The sequence below is a fragment of the Gigantopelta aegis genome, chromosome 7, assembly GCF_016097555.1.
Source record: "Gigantopelta aegis isolate Gae_Host chromosome 7, Gae_host_genome, whole genome shotgun sequence".
NCBI classification, from domain to species: Eukaryota; Metazoa; Mollusca; class Gastropoda; order Neomphalida; family Peltospiridae; genus Gigantopelta; species Gigantopelta aegis.
In genome coordinates this window covers 21,723,205-21,740,076 of record NC_054705.1, presented here as the reverse complement: position 1 = coordinate 21,740,076, position 16,872 = coordinate 21,723,205, and positions in this window count along the sequence as shown.

Here is a 16,872-nt window from a genome sequence, read left to right as displayed (position 1 = left end):
TTATTTGGAGGGTTTCTTGAATATCCATGTCAGAACACAGATATCAATCTTTTCACCACTATAGAGCGGACTTGCATTGAGGTTTTAACGTCATATACACTGACTTCCGAATGGGTTCTCACGTCAAAATGCTGTATGGCAACCTGTGTGATTGGTACCCATTCGTTATTTAATACAAACTGTGTTTATTCGACCACTTATGGCCCACCGTTCGGTCAAAAATACATTTTGGGAGAATTCGGCCCCAAGACATATTTTCCCACTTTTTAACCAAATATATGGGCCAAAGACTAAAAGAAATGTTCCTAGAATTCGCCCACGTAGGGAATACATACGATATATGTATTTGTGTTCACATCCACATATTTTATTTGGAGGGGTTGTTGGATATGCATTCCCATTCGTTATTAAATAAAAACTCTGTTTATTTGACCATTTTTGGCCCACAGTTCGGTCAAAAACACATTTTCGGAGAATTCGGCTCCAAGACATATTTTACCACTTTTTCACCAAATATTTGGGCCAACGACTACAAGAAATGTTCCTAGAATTCGCCCACGCAGGGAATACATACGATATATGTATTTGTGTTCACATCCAGATCTTTTATTTGGAGGGGTTGTTGGATATGCATGTCAGAAAACAGATATCAATATTTTCACCACTATAGTGCAGAGTTGTATTGAGGTTTTAACCTCATATATACTGCCTTCCGAACCGGGTCTCATGTTACAATGATGCACGGCTCCCTGTGTGAGTGGTACCCATTCGCTATTTAATAAAAAAAACTGTGTTTATTCGACCACTTATGGCCCACCGTTCGTCAAAATCTTTTTTTGGAGAATTCGGCCCCTAGACATATTTTACCACTTTTTCACCAAATATTTGGGCCAACGACTACAAGAAATGTTCCTAAAATTCGCCCACGAAGGGAATACATAAGATATATGTATTTGTGTTCACATCTACATCTTTTATTTGGAGGGGTTGTTTGATGTGGATGCCAAAACACACATATCAATGTTTTCACCACTATAGAGCGGACTTGCATTGAGGTTTTAACGTCATATACACTGACTTCCGAATGGGTTATCACGTCAAAATGCTGTATGGCAACCTGTGTGAGTGGTACCCATTCGTTATTTAATAAAAACTGTGTTTTTTCGACCACTTATGGCCCACTGTTCGGTCAAAAACACGTTTTGGGAGAATTCGGCCCCAAAACATATTTTCCCATTTTTCACCAAATATATCGGCCAAAGATTAAAAAAAATGTTCCTAGAATTCGCCCAGGTAGGAAATACCTACGATATATGTATTTGTGTTCACATCCACATATTTTATTTGGAGGGCTTGTTGGATGTATCAAGTATCAATCTTTTCACCACTATAGTGCAGAGTTGTATTGAGAGTTTAACCTCATATATACTAACTTCTGAACGGGGTCTCATGTTAAAAGGGTGCACGGCACCCTGTGTGAGTAGTACCCATTCGTTATTTAATAAAAACTGTGTTTATTCGACCACTTATGGCCCACCGTTCGGTCAAAAACTCATTTTGGGAGAATTCGGCCCCTACACATATGTTTCCACTTTTTCACCAGATATTTGGATCAAGGACTAAAAGAAATGTCCCTACAATTCGCTCACAGAGGGAATACATACGATACATGCACTTGTTTTCACATCTACATCTTTTATTTCGAGAGGTTGTTGGATATGCATGTCAGAACACAAATATCAATTTTCACCACTATAGTGCAGAGTTGTATTGAGATTTTACACTGATATATTTTACCTTCAGAACGGGATCTCATGTTGAAAGGGTGCTTGGCAACCTGTCTGAATGGTACCCCTTTGTTATTTTATAAACACTGTGTTTATTCGACCACTTCTGACCCACCTTTCGGTCAAAAACTCATTTGGGGAGAATTTGCCCCTAGACATATTTTTCCACGTTTTAACCAAATATTTGGGCCAAGGACTAAAATAAATGTTCCTACAATTCGCTCACACAGGGAGTACATACGATACATGCACTTGTGTTCACATCCACATATTTTATTTGGAGGGGTTCTTGAATATCCATGTCAGAACACAGATATCAATCTTTTCACCACTATAGAGCGGACTTGCATTGAGGTTTTAACCTCATATACACTGACTTCCGAATGGGTTCTCATGTCAAAAGGCTGCATGGCAACCTGTGTGAGTGGTACCCATTCGTTATTTAATAAAAACTGTGTTTATTCGACCACTTATGGCCCACCGTTCGGTCAAAAATTTATTTTGGGAGAATTCGGCCCCTAGACATATTTTCCCACTTTTTCACCAAATGTTTTGGCCAAGGACTACAAGAAATTTTCCTAGAATTCGCCCACGCAGGGAATACATACGATATATGTAATTGTGTTCACATCCACATATTTTATTTGGAGGGGTTCTTGGATATACATGTCAGAACACAGATATTAATATTTTCACCACTATAGTGCAGAGTTGTATTCAGATTTTATCCTCATATATACTGCCTTCCGAACTGGGTCTCACGTTGAAATTGCACGGCACCCTGTGTGAGTGGTAGGCATTCGTTATTTAATAAAAACTGTGTTTATGTAACAGACCAGTGGAAAGTCTATTATTGTCTGTAATGAAATAGACTAGTTGAAAGTCTGGGTTATTTTTACTGGCTGCAATGCATTTCATTATGTGCATTATACGGTCGCACGTGCATTGCGAGGGCAGTGATCTCCAGCCAATGGGAGACGGCTGCACTGCAGTGAGAGACAAATACAAGCGGTTTGCGACGAGCGTTCGGAGTCTTCCGCTGGGAACGTGATTGGGTCGGTAGGTAAAACCGTATGAGTAAATGTTAGGTTAATTGGGGCTGGGGGTGGTCGTAATTTACTGTAGTTGTTATTTCATATACTCTTCAAAAGAAGAAACGCAAAACCACATTGTCGTAACATTTGGAGAATTGATTTAATTATTGAATGGTGAGTCCGATAATTACCAAATGTTGCAGGATTGTTCACAATTCACTCTAGTCCATTGTGAGTAAGTGATAGGACACACCACCAAGGTCAAGGTCATCTGGAGTCAATACCGGGTGTGGCCTCCGCGTGTGTTGACAACTGCCTGGCACCGCCTGCCCATTGAAGCAACCAGAGTGCGGATGACGTCCCGGGGGATGGTGGCCCACTCGGCCTGCAAGGCTGCTGCCAGCTCGGGCAGGGTCTGGGGCTGTGGTTGTCGCTGTCGGAGGCGTCGGTCCAACTCGTCCCATAGATGCTCAATTGGGTTCAAATCCGGTGATATCGATGGCCAAGGAAGGACATTAATGTTGTTGTTCTGTAGGAAAGCCGTTGTGAGACGTGCTGTGTGAGGCCTGGCGTTGTCATGCTGGAACACTGCGTTGGCGTTGGCCATAACTGGAACGATGTGTGGCCGGAGGATCTGGTCAATGTAGCCCTGTGCATTCAGGTTGCCCTGCACGTGGACCAGGTCAGTTCTGCCAGTGTGTGAGATGGCTGCCCACACCATGACACTACCCCCGCCGAATCTGTCCACTTCCTGCACGCAGTTTGCCGCATAACGTTCACCACGACGCCTATACACGCGACATCTTCCATCATGACGTCGGAGCAGAAATCGGGACTCGTCACTGAACCACACCTGTCTCCATCGCAGTTGAGGCCATTGTCGATGAATCTGGCACCACTGCAGTCGGAGTCGACGGTGTTGTGGTGTTAAGATGACACCTCGAACTGGACGTCTGGCACGAATTCCTACCTCACGTAGGCGGTTCCGTACGGTCTGGTCGGATATCCTGTGCAAACCTGGTATTGCTGCGGCTGTGGAGGTGGCAGTAGTCAATCGTTCCCGAAGGTGGCGTACCCGGATGTAGCGGTCCTGCCCGGGGGTAGTGACCCGTGGTCGACCGGATCTAGGGAGGTCACGTGTTGATCCATGTTGCTGGTAACGGTCCCACAGTCTGGAGATGGTGCTTGGGGACACATGGAATTCCCTGGCAACGGCCGTTCTGGATTCGCCTGCGTCTAGTCGGCCGATGGCATTGTTTCTCTGCGGTTCACTGAGACGTGGCATGTCCTGGATTGTCAACTGTCGGCCAGATACAGAGGCCAGGCAAGTGAACACCCTGCACTGTTATACTGTCGGTGTTCATGTTGCACGTGCAGACAACGCACGTGCAGTAGTGACATGGTTTGCACGTGGCTGCGTTTTTGCAAATATTCACATTTTGAAACTTTATTTTACAGTAGCTGCGTTTTATCGAATGTAACCGTGGGAATGTGTTTGGGACATGCAATGACCTTATATTCACAAAGCATGAACCGGTAGGAAACATAAAATCGGAGTTATAACCCATTTGTACCCTTTTGCGTTTCTTTTTTTGAAGAGTATACATTCGACAGTGAACACTGCGATTATATGTTATGTTTTGTGTTTCGATAATTATGAACTAAATATTATTATTTCAATTGGTGTTTTGTGTTTAATTACATGTAGTAATTACGGCATCCGGAGGAATTTCGAATCTGCGTGGATGAGCGCCCGTGAGGGAGCCTCCATCTCCTGTCAACATTCACTTGTTGAGGGTTGAAGGGAGACTGACGCTCACTCGTGGCCGTTCCGTCCTCGTTGATGGTCTTAGTATTGTTCCAGATTTAGGACGGTTACATTTGGCGCTGTGAGTAGGGTAGGTTGTCCGTAATTACGTAGTTTATGCAGTGATCATTGTCAAACAGTTTCGTACTTGAACGGCACGTTAGGGAGTTATTATTAGTATAGTAATTATTATAGTAATATGGATAACGATACGTCCGTACCGAAATGTTGGTCGTTAGGTTGGGGCAGGGATCGTACCGATTCATTTGTTTGCGAAAAACGTGAGGCAGGTGCAATGTCTAGCCCTAAACTAGAGGTAAACCCTTGCTTTGAAATGGATGCGGGTACGCCCATTACGAGTAATCGTAAAGTATCGTTAGGACGAGGTTTAGACGAGCGTTCAGTGGCGATGGTTCAACTGGGTACTGGCCTTAGGCCAGAACCGTTCAAAGGTGAAAAACCGGAGGATCGGCCCGAGTGGTTGAAAACGTTTGAATTATATGGAGATTTAAACGGTTGGAATGTTGACGATAAACCTAGATTATTAGGCGTCTGTTTGCGTGGAAGAGCACGAACATTATATTTTGACATTAGTGGCGATAAAAGTGTTAATTTTGAGGAATTAACACGAACGTTGAGTGATAGATTTCACCCTAAAGGGAGTGGCCATTTAGCAAATGTAGAGTTTAGACATTGTCAGATTCAGTCCGGTGAAAATTTTATTGATTTTGGGATCCAATTACGACGGTTAGAACAACAGGCTTATCCGAGTATGGGTGTAGTAGAAATGGAACAGTTGTGTGTTACCGAGTTCATTGAAAAGATAGGGCAAAAGCCTCTGCGTTTGTAAATGCGTCATAAACATTTTAAAACCGTAAACGATGCCGTAGCGTTTGCGATGGAGTAGGAAATGATCGAAAGGGCGGATAGAGAGAGTAGACAAGTCTCTGACCTCCGTGACCTCTAAATCACTTGCGAGTAGCGATAACGAAATCGATCAGTTAAAAGATAAAATACAGAAGTTAACTCGTGAAATGAGAGAACTTAAAGCATTGCGCAAAGATGAAAAACAAGATGGCTTCCTAAACGAGCAAAAGACGAGAAATAGGTCTTGTTGGAATTGCGGCGATACAAACCATATTGTTAGATTTTGTCCAAAACTTAAAAAACCCAAACCGTCTGGACAAGGTATGTCGAAAGACCCAAAAGAGTAAGTGTTGAAAACGGGGTCCAATTTTCAACACCGTGTTTTAGTGGGACCAATATTTCTTGTCCTAAATAGGACGGGTGAATGGTGGATTGGTAGACATGATGATTGACAAGGGGCCGCTATCACGATCATAAGCGAGACGTGTTTAAAATCCGTAGGTGGAAGTTTTTCTGCAGTCCCATTAGATCTGGATTTGGTGGGATTGGGGAAAAGTTCATTGCAACATTTGGGGATGGTAGAAGTTAGTCTGACCTTGGGGAATAACCGACTTGTTGTGCCCATGGTGGTCATAAAGGACTTGGGCTATAGGGTTATTTTAGGTGCAGACTTTCTTACCAAATGTGGGGCAACGTTGGACTTTAAGAAAGATAAACTTAAACTTATGTCGGGGAATGTGCCAATGCAAGGGAAAGGTTATATCGGTACCTATTGTTACCAAAGAGGCTGTTGTGGTTCCCACTAAACATGAGATGACGTTTTTTGCAGAATTAAATGGTGAATTCTGTGGGGAGGGGTGCGTCGAAAATACTGATACTTTTGAAAGGGACAATACCATTGTTGTAGCAAGGGTATTAGTTACACCGCGCAACCGACAGATTCCCGTTAGGGTTGCAAATCTAACTGAAACGGAAGTGACAATTCCCAAGGGTAGTTGTTTTGGAAACTTGGTCGAGGTAGAAGAACAATGTGAAATTGTTTCAGGGATTGATCCCGTAAAACCGAATTTTGGTTCTGCCAAATTTGGAGAATTAAATATTGATGATCGGAAACAGTTGGATAGGTTGTTAGAGGCAAATCAGGACGTATTTTCTAAAGGTCCCGATGATTTAGGCCGTACCAATCTTGTTTATCATAAAATAAATACCCTCGACAATGACCCAGTATACCCTCGACAGTGACCCAGTTAAACAATCTCCTCGTCGAGTACCGTTTCATAAACAAAACGAAGTGAAGCAAATAGTTTCTGATATGTTAGATAATGGTATAATTCAACCGTCAAAATCTCCATGGGCCTCTCCAATTGTCTTGGTTAAGAAAAAGGATGGCACAACGAGATTTTGTGTAGATTATCGGCGACTGAATGATGTCACAGTAAAGGACGCTTATCCCTTACCACGAATCGATGATGTGTTAGACCATTTATCGGGGTCAACGTGGTTTTCGTCCCTTGATTTGGCCTCAGGGTACTGGCAGGTAGAGGTGGACCCAGAAAGTAAAGGTAAAACTGCGTTTTGTATACCAGGGGGATTATATGAATTCAATGTAATGTCATTTGGTTTATGTAATGCCCCAGGGATATTCCAACGGTTAATGGATTGTGTTTTAGCTGGATTACAAGGGCAAACGTGCATGATTTATATAGATGACTGCATTATTTATATGAGTGGCCCGTTTAAGAAACATTTAGACAGCCTATCCCAGGTATTTGATCGTTTAAGAGAAGCTGGTTTGAAGTTGAAAGTGTCGAAATGTGGGTTTGCCCTTAAAGAACTGTCATATTTGGGACATACCATTTCGGACAAGGGTATTTCAACTAACCAGCCAAACACTGAGAAGGTCGTAAATTGGCCTGTTCCCAAGTGTGTGGCAGACATGCGTAGTTTTCTGGGTTTAGCGTCTTATTACAGACGTTTTATCGAGGGGTTCGCGACCATTGCTAAGCCACTTACCAAGTTACTTGAAAAGGGGGTTAAGTTTGAGTGGTCACCTAAATGTATCTCGGCATTTCAAAAACTTAAGGAATTGTTAACATCTAGCCCAATTTTTGCATACCCAAATTTTAATCTAGATTTTATTTTAGACACTGACGCTAGTGATGTGGGTATCGGGTATTGCTGAGTCAAGTACAAGATGGTAAAGAGCGAGTTATTGCATATGGTAGTCGCACTCTATCCAAACAGGAAAGAAACTACTGTGTAACTCGTAGGGAACTTTTGGCTGTAGTAGATGGTGTTAAAACATTTTAAACATTATCTTTTAGGTCGAAAGTTCGTGGTGAGGACTGATCATGGTTCGCTCACCTGGTTGATGAATTTCAAGAATCCGGAGGCACAGGTAGCCAGATGGATTGAAGTGTTATCATCATACACTTTTGAAATTCGCCATAGGGCTGGTAAATCACACCAGAATGCGATCGCAATGTCGCGTATGCCTTATAAGCAGTGTACGCGTATTGGCATTGCTATGGTAGAAACTGTACCAACTCTCCGTCAATCACAACAATCGGATAATACTATATCCGTTGTGTATAGACTGATTGAAAGAAAGGCTGTGAAACCTCTTCAAAATGAGTTGCCTAATACAACACGTCAGCAATGGGAGTCATTGAAAGTGCGTGATGGATATTTGATCAGGGTTTTGGATGACACAGGGCATACACAAATAATCGTACCGGAAGCCGATAGAAATGCCGTTTTAACCGGGTTACATGAGAATATTGCGGGTGGTAGACATAATGGGATTGATCGAATGATGTCCAAGTTGAAACAGCTTTATTATTGGCCAGGGTGGGTTAATGACGTTCGAACTTGGTGTTTAACGTGCAAACAGTGTGCATCGCGTAAGTCACCTAGTCGCAAAAACCGAGCTGGTATGATAAGTGAAATCCCGTGCTTTCCATTTCAATGTATAGCAGTTGATCTTTCTGGACCATGGCCCGTTACTGATAGGGGAAACAGGTGGATTATGGTAGTGCAAGATTACTATACAAAGTGGGCAGAGGCCTATGCCATTCCCAACCAGGAAGCTCTAACGGTGGCTGGTAAATTGGTGGACAAGTTCATTTGTAGGTTTGGGGTTCCACATAGTTTGCATTCGGACCAAGGAGCTAATTTCGAGTCAAAATTATTTCAAGAGATGTGTAGAATGCTGGGTATAACAAAAACGCACACAACGGCGTATTACCCACAGTCTGATGGCCTGGTCGAACGCATGAATAGGACTTTGTCAGACATGCTTAGTATGTATGTGGAGGAATCACAGAATGATTGGGATATTCATTTGCCCAAGTTACTTATGGCCTATCGTAGTGGGGAACAAGAGTCGACGAAGTTTTCGCCGAACTATCTTGTGCTTGGTAGGGAAGTGACTTTACCCATTGAAATAGTGGAAGGCTCGCCGTGTATTGCAAAACCCGTGTCAACTTTTGTCAGGGAAACTAAAGAACATTTGCAAAATGCATTTAAAACCGTATGTGAGAATTTAGATAAAAGTCATAGAAAGCAAAAGTTTTACTATGATATGAAATCTGTTGTGCAAAATGTTAAGATCGGTGACAATGTTTGGATGTACAAAAAAAGGGCAAAAAGGGGTAAATCTCCGAAATGGGTAAAACTGTGGATAGGGCCCTTGCGAGTTATAAAGAAAATTAATGAAGTTACTTACCGAGTACAGGGTAACGTAAACAGGAAACGTATTAGGGAAGTTGTACATGTCAACAAGTTAAAATCGGCTGGTATCTATAGGGAAAACGTTGGGGTTGAAGAAAATGCTAGGTTGAGAGAAGTTCAGTTTCACCCGAACACTTTGAACCCAGAAGGGGTAGATAATGATTGTGACGATGATGAAGTTATTTGGTGGCGAGGTCGTGCACGGCAACAACGTGTTTCCGAGCAGCCAACATTTGTTGGGCATGTGTCTAATACTTCGTCAAGTCGGGATTCGAGAAGTTATTCTTCCGGTGCTTCACCCGTAACGGTTGATAATGAAGTGCGTTTACCTGGTGTTTTATCTGTCAGATGATGAGAGTACTCATCGGAAAGTGGTAGAAATGCCTAGTATTGTATATAGCGAAACTACTCAACACGTTGCATCCCCTATTTTGAGTAATACTTCAGAGGGCGGTTCTGTAGAAACACCTGTAGAAACACCTGCAGGGTATGTAGGCGTTAGTGCGGAAGTTGGCTCAAGGGAAGAAACCGATCGTGGTGAGAAGAGGGTTTTCTCGACCCCACCGGCGATGACTAGGGTGGGGAGAATAATTAGGCCACCAGTCAGATTTGCAGATTATGTCACACATTAATGTCATTAATATGCTATATGGTTTGTATGTAGTTTAAATGAGATTGGCGCCAATCGATTGTTGTGTGAATGAGTGAATGCTTTATTTGTATTTATTTTTATTAATTCTGGTTTATTTGTGTGACAAGTTTGAAAAATCTGTACATAAAATGTCGATTGTTGGGGTTGATGGTGTTGTGTATCGTTATCTATTTCACGTGCAATACACAGTTTAGTGAGTACATATAGGATAATTTTATTATCTTGGAGTAGATGTACAGTATTTGACTGGTGATATTGTCATGTGCGTTTAAATGGTTAACTTACTTTACATTAAGTCCAGACTAGTATATATGATTTTATTATAGGGGTGCCGTATTAGTTTATTTTGGATGGGGTAGTTTGTTAGGCATCACTATTGTGTGATGGTAGTGTTCCCAGCGGAAGTCCATTGTCACGTGAGTATGTTTTGTTGTTTTGTGCCGTTTTGTTTTATTATTTGTCATGATATGATTGGTAGTTTAATGTTGTATGTGTAATGCATTAATTATTATATATTTATATATGGAACTAATGTTTAGCTAGTTTTTCAGGGTTCGTTTTGATGTATGAGGGAATCTATAGATGTGATGTCGTTGCTTGATGGGCAGCATTGCTCATAACTGTGATGGTGGACACGGTAGATACGTCCTGATCTGAAATGTGCTATATGGCCATGAGGGAGATGACATTGCTTGCTATGGTGCTTTGCTGATGGTGGACGTGAGATGCATTCTTGGAGTATAGATTCGTGGAAAAGAACAGTGGTTTATTGACTTTCACGATCCTTGATGTATAAAGATTGGTTTATGTGTGCTATGGATTCTCTACTCATATAGACAATACATGAAAAACATCATGTTGGACACATTAATAAGCGTTAGTTCTAAGAGTTATGTGATCACCTAGTGTTCTGAAAGGCGTCAGGAGATCACCTTATTTTGGTGGGGGGCGATGTAACAGACCAGTGGAACGTCTATTATTGTCTGTAATGAAATAGACTAGTGGAAAGTCTGGGTTATTTTTACTGGCTGCAATGCATTTCATTATGTGCATTATACGGTCGCACGTGCATTGCGAGGGCAGTGATCTCCAGCCAATGGGAGACGGCTGCACTGCAGTGAGAGACAAATAAAAGCAGTTAGCGACGTGCGTTCGGATTCTTCCGCTGGGAACGTGATTGGGTCGGTAGGTAAAACCGTATGAGTAAATGGTAGGTTAATTGGGGCTGGGGGTGGTTGTAATTTACTGTAGTTGTTATTTAATACATTCGACAGTGAACACTTTGATTATATGTTATGTTTTGTGTTTTGATAATTATGTACAAAATATTATTATTTCAATTGGTGTTTTGTGTTCTATTACATGTAGCAATTACGGCATCCGGATGAATTTCGAATCTGCGTGGATGAGCGCCCGTGAGGGAGCCTCCATCTCCTGTCAACATTCACTTGTTGAGGGTTGAAGGGAGATTGACGCTCACTTGTGGCCGTTCCGTCCTCGTTGATGGTCTTATTATTGTTCTAGATTTAGGACGTTTACATTTATTCGACCACTTGTGACCCACCGTTCGGTCAAAAACTCATTTTCGGAGAATTCGCCCCTAGACACATTTTCCCACTTATTCACCAAATATTTGGGCCAAGGACTAAAAGAAATGTTCCTACAATTCGCTCACACAGGGAGTACATACGATACATGCACTTGTGTTCACATCTACATCTTTTATTTGGAGGGGTTCTTGGATGTGGATGTCAAAACGCACATATCAATGTTTTCACCACTATAGAGCGGACTTGCATTCAGGTTTTAACCTCATATACACTGACTTCCGAATGAGTTCTCATGTCAAAAGGCTGCATGGCTACCTGTGCGAGTGTTACCCATTCGTTATTTAATAAAAATTGCTTATTCGACCACTTATGGTCCACCGTTCGAAAAACAAACAATTTGGTAAAATTCGGCCCGAAGACATATTTTCCCACTTTTTCACTAAATATTTGGGACAACGACTACAAGAAATGTTCCTAGAATTCGCCCACGTAGGGAATACATACGATATATGTATTTGTGTTCACATCCACACATTTTATTTGGAGGGGTTCTTGGATATCCATGTCAGAACACAGATATCAATATTTTCACCACTATAGTTCAGAGTTGTATTGAGATTTTACCCTCATATATACTACCTTCCGAACGGGGTCTCATGTTGAAAGGGTGCATGGCAACCTGTGTGAATGGTACCCATTCGTTATTTTATAAAAACTGTGATTATTCGACCACTTATGGCCCACAGTTCGTCAAAAACACATTTTGGGAGAATTCGGTCCGTAGACTTATTTTTCCACTTTTTCACCCAATATTTGGGCCAAGGACTAAAAGAAATGTTCCTACAATTCGCTCACACAGGGAGTACATACGATACATGCACTTGTGTTCACATCTACATCTTTTATTTGGAGTGGTTGTTGGATGTGGATGTCGAAACGCACATATCAATGTTTTCATCACTATAGAGCGGACTTCCATTGAGGTTTTAACCTAATATACACTGACTTCCGAATGGGTTCTCATGTCAAAAGGCTGCTTGGCACCCTGTGTGAGTGGTACCCATTCGTTATTTAATAAAAACTGTGTTTATTCGACCGCTTATGGCCAACCGTTCAGTCAAAAACTAATTTTGGGAGAATTCGACCACAATACATATTTTTCCACTTTTTTACCAAATATTTGGGCCAAGGACTAAAAGAAATGTTCCTACAATTCGCTCACACAGGGAGTACATACGATAAATGGACTTGTTTTCACATCTACATTTTTTTATTTGGAGGGGTTGTTGGATATGGATGTCAGAACAAAAATATCAATGCTTTCACCACCATAGTGCGACTTGTATTGAGATTTTAAACTCATATATACCGACTTCCGAATGGGTTCTCTTGTTTAAAGGATGCACGTCAACCTGTGTGAGTGGTATCCATTGGTTGTTTAATAAAAACTGTTTATTCGGCCACGTATGATCCACCGTTCGTCAAAATATTTGGGCCAAGGGTCGGCATTCTTTTATTCAACTCCCTCTGGGTGCAAGCAATTGTGTATTTGGAGCCGGTTTTCTTGTTCCCCGTCTCCTTATTAAGTACTGTGTTGGGCCATTATTTTATTTTATTTGTGTGCGGATACATTGTTATTATTAAGCCAATGCACCCTATGTAGAGCTGTTGTTGTTAAGTGCAAGTGCTGTTATTGGTGATAAGGTTGTTCCTATTGTACTTAAGGCCCTAATCTATAGATCTAGTGGCTTGTTTAAAAGCCACCCATCCCCCTACACCTGCATTATAATGAAATGCTGGGAGAGGGGGGATTTATACTAACCTATCTAGCTAATTTGAAGGGTAGTCCCTCAATGTGTAGGTTTTTGTTTAAAAAAAACCGCTATGCGTTGGTTGTAATACATTTGAGGTAATAGTCATGCTTATGTCATAGCACATAAATCCTGATCGTATTCTTATGCTTGTTGTTATGGACTCCCCGGGGAGTCCCGGCTAGCACTGTTACTAAATTTGGAGTTCAGATTAAAAGAAATTATCCCACCCTTATTCACTATTATTGATTAATTATCAGTTTTCCTTTCATACTCTTTGATTCAGAGAAGAAAAAAAGAAGTAACTTACTTGCTTTGGTGCTGTTGGGTGGGGTTTTTTTTCCCCCGATCTGTTTACAAGCAGTTTAAAGTATAAGTGTGCCTCATCAAAGGATTGTCTCAGCAAAGAGGAAAATAGAAATCCATCACCAAATGATGTTTTGGGTAAAATGATGAAGCGCCTTGAAAAACTAGAGAAGAGTATCAATCAAAGTTCAGAGCAGAATAGAGGCTCATCTTCAGAATCTTACTGTGTGGATCAACAGACAGCTGAAGTCATGTGAATAAGTAAACATGCCTGTACCAACCTAATGTTTACATTTGCCAAGTTTTATTTTTATGTGTTTTTTTGTTGTGTTTTTTTGTGTGTTGTTTTTTTTGTTTTTCTTTTTCTTTTGGGTTTTTTTGGGGGGAGGTAATTGTGTCTACACATCTACAAGTTTGAGTGACTGTATGCACACTCTACAACGACTTTTTTCATCGAGATGTCTAGGAAGAGGAGCGTGTAACTTTCGTGTTAACATTGATCTATCTGTTCAAACTAGAGGTGACTTATGTGTGGCTTTAGTCTACTACGGCCAGTTCTGGGTTTGGAGATCTGTACTTGATACAAGACATTAATTTCGATGTGGTACATTTAGGTTGACACATTATATGCTGAAGTCAAACTGTGGGGAAATTTGGCGTTTATTAAGCAGCTTCGATTAAACGTTTGTCAACTCCCGATTGCGTGTATGAGGTACACATGAAGCTTCATAGTATCTGATGTTTTGTAGAACCTACAATAGAAAATTGAGGGATTATATAGATGACTAATGTGAGTTGTCGAGGGAACGTTGTTCCAAGATGCTTTGACTTCCAGTGAGGTTTCGGCCTGATCAACCTAGGACCTACTGGTGTTTAGTTAAATAACTGACTCTAATTTTCGAGAATTTGCCAGGTTAATGCGATCTTTGGGATCGACGAGGAAGCGTTGCGTGATGTACAAGCAAGAGGAGTTTAGAAGTTATTAGAAGAATCGGAAGTAGGCTTAAATCATGGCATTCACTCATGTGGAAGTGTTAACATGGGACAGTACGCAGAACAAATCATACAGAACCAGCATTGATCGAGACGAGGGCTGGGATTAAAGGCATACTGTCACGGATTTAAGGACCTTATTTCTCAAAAATGGATAATAAATACAAATTACATTAATTGCTGGAAACCAAATCTAGCTATCGCGTCACCTTAACTGAACCATGATTGAGTGAAGTCCATGTCATCCCTCTCGGCAATTTTAGTTTTTGCATTATGGACCATTGCCATAATTCAATTATTTTTACAATATGTTGTTAATAAATGGAGTATGGAGGTTATGAAGTTGGTTGACTGAAGTACATTTAGGGACAAATCAAATCATTTTGTTTAGGTAATACTTTGTTAGACCACTAAATAGGTCAGTGGTCTGTGGCTGTATGCCTTTAAAACGAAGATAGGCATATCCTGCTAAGGTGGTCACCAGTCTAAGAACAGTTCACCTGTGCAGACCGAAATACAGTGCTATCCAAGACACGCCCACTTTCGACGAAGATTCTGTTTGGAGATTTCTAAATTGTATTTCTAATAGATAGGAGCCATGCTATGTTTGGGGCACAATAATTGGTTACTTATACCTTGCTGGTATAATTAATTATAACATTAGCATTATTTTGTTACTTCTCTTGAGTAATCCACTAGAATGAATATTTAAATAATTGTTAAATAATAATCAATAAACATATTAGTCTCAGGAATGTTTATTGCTTGGAAAAACTGTTTAAAAGGAACTATTAAATTTAGTAGAGAAAAACAAAACAACTAGCTGAAAGATGATATAAATAACTGATGACGACTATAAGAATACCATGACGTAATAATACAATGACGTCGGTGTAAACACGCCTGGTGTTAGGAATACCAACCGGTATACTAAATTATTTCAGTTACAATAATAATGTTATTTTATTTGAGATGTACCGGAGGTACAATCTTAGAACCAAGGGGGTGTTGTAATGGACCCTACTAGTGTGTTAATTAATTAGTATGAGTATTTATAGTAATGTACGAAATCACGTGATAAACACGTTAATAGCAAACACCTGATTTTGACACTTTAGCTGAAAATGTATATGTTACTTAATAAGACGATATTTCGATGAACTTGTTACTCTGGTAGGTATTGATTTCTCTGTACTCTAAATAGCCTAGACTTATATTGTTTCCCTTAATTAATGTTGTTTTGGAGTTTAAAATATTCCTATTTATGTGTGTGTTCGCAGACGAATTCATCGATGTCCGCCATATTGACTTCACTGGTGTTGTTGCCACAGCGGTCGAAAATACAAAAGTGTTAAAACTAATTTGATCTGTTAACTTTAAAATGTTGTAAAATGATGTTAAATGACAAAGCTATTTGTTTATATCGTGTACGGAATTACTCTGATATGATGTGCGAGTTTACTGGTGATGTTTATATGACTTGGTAGTCTATTTTTATAGCACGGCTTTTGGATACATTACCACAAAATAATGGGGCATGTTTTTACATCGACTTATATCGTAAACTGAATTGTTGTATAATATTAAGTATTGGTGCGCTCCACTAATTCCGTTTGGGGCAGAATTTACCCCTTCGTATTTACTGTATGAAAATTAAGAACACGAGTAGCAATAAACGTAAATGTTCGAAACAAGTCGAACGGCCGATTCGATGTTTGTTCTATAAATTGTACAGCTAATACTTACTTGATTTTGTGGCAGTAAAGTGCACACCATGAATGATGTGTAATAGTAGATTATGGATCCGTTGGGGGCAGAACCTGCCCCACGTTATTTATAAGGTTATTAAGCTCTTTTTTTTTTTTTTTCTCTTTTTATTATTTTTTTTGTTTTATCAAATAGATCCGATCTGAAGTATCGTCAAGCCAAATTACGTATTACGCGATTGGTTAGATGACGTCATGAGACGTCATATGAAAAGTATAAAAAGCCGCACTTCGGCGTTAAAGTCATGACATCTAAAATAATAATAAAAAATAAATGAAAGATTACCTTTATGAAAAATAGTTAACTATTTAGGCCTGACATTTGGAATGGAGATTGACACTGTTTACAAGCAGTTTAAAGTATTTAAACGAAACTAAATTATAATTGTGCCTGTATTCCTATTACACTACTTTACACTACTAAGTTCGTAGCTCAGCTTCACTTGAACACCAGCCAGGATCTACTGGATAATGACGTTGATGTTGCTGTGTTATTTTGGCTGCTTATCTGCTGAAGTAAATAAATCTGAACTGATGTTTTCTACCATTCCTGACTTGTTCCTTTTG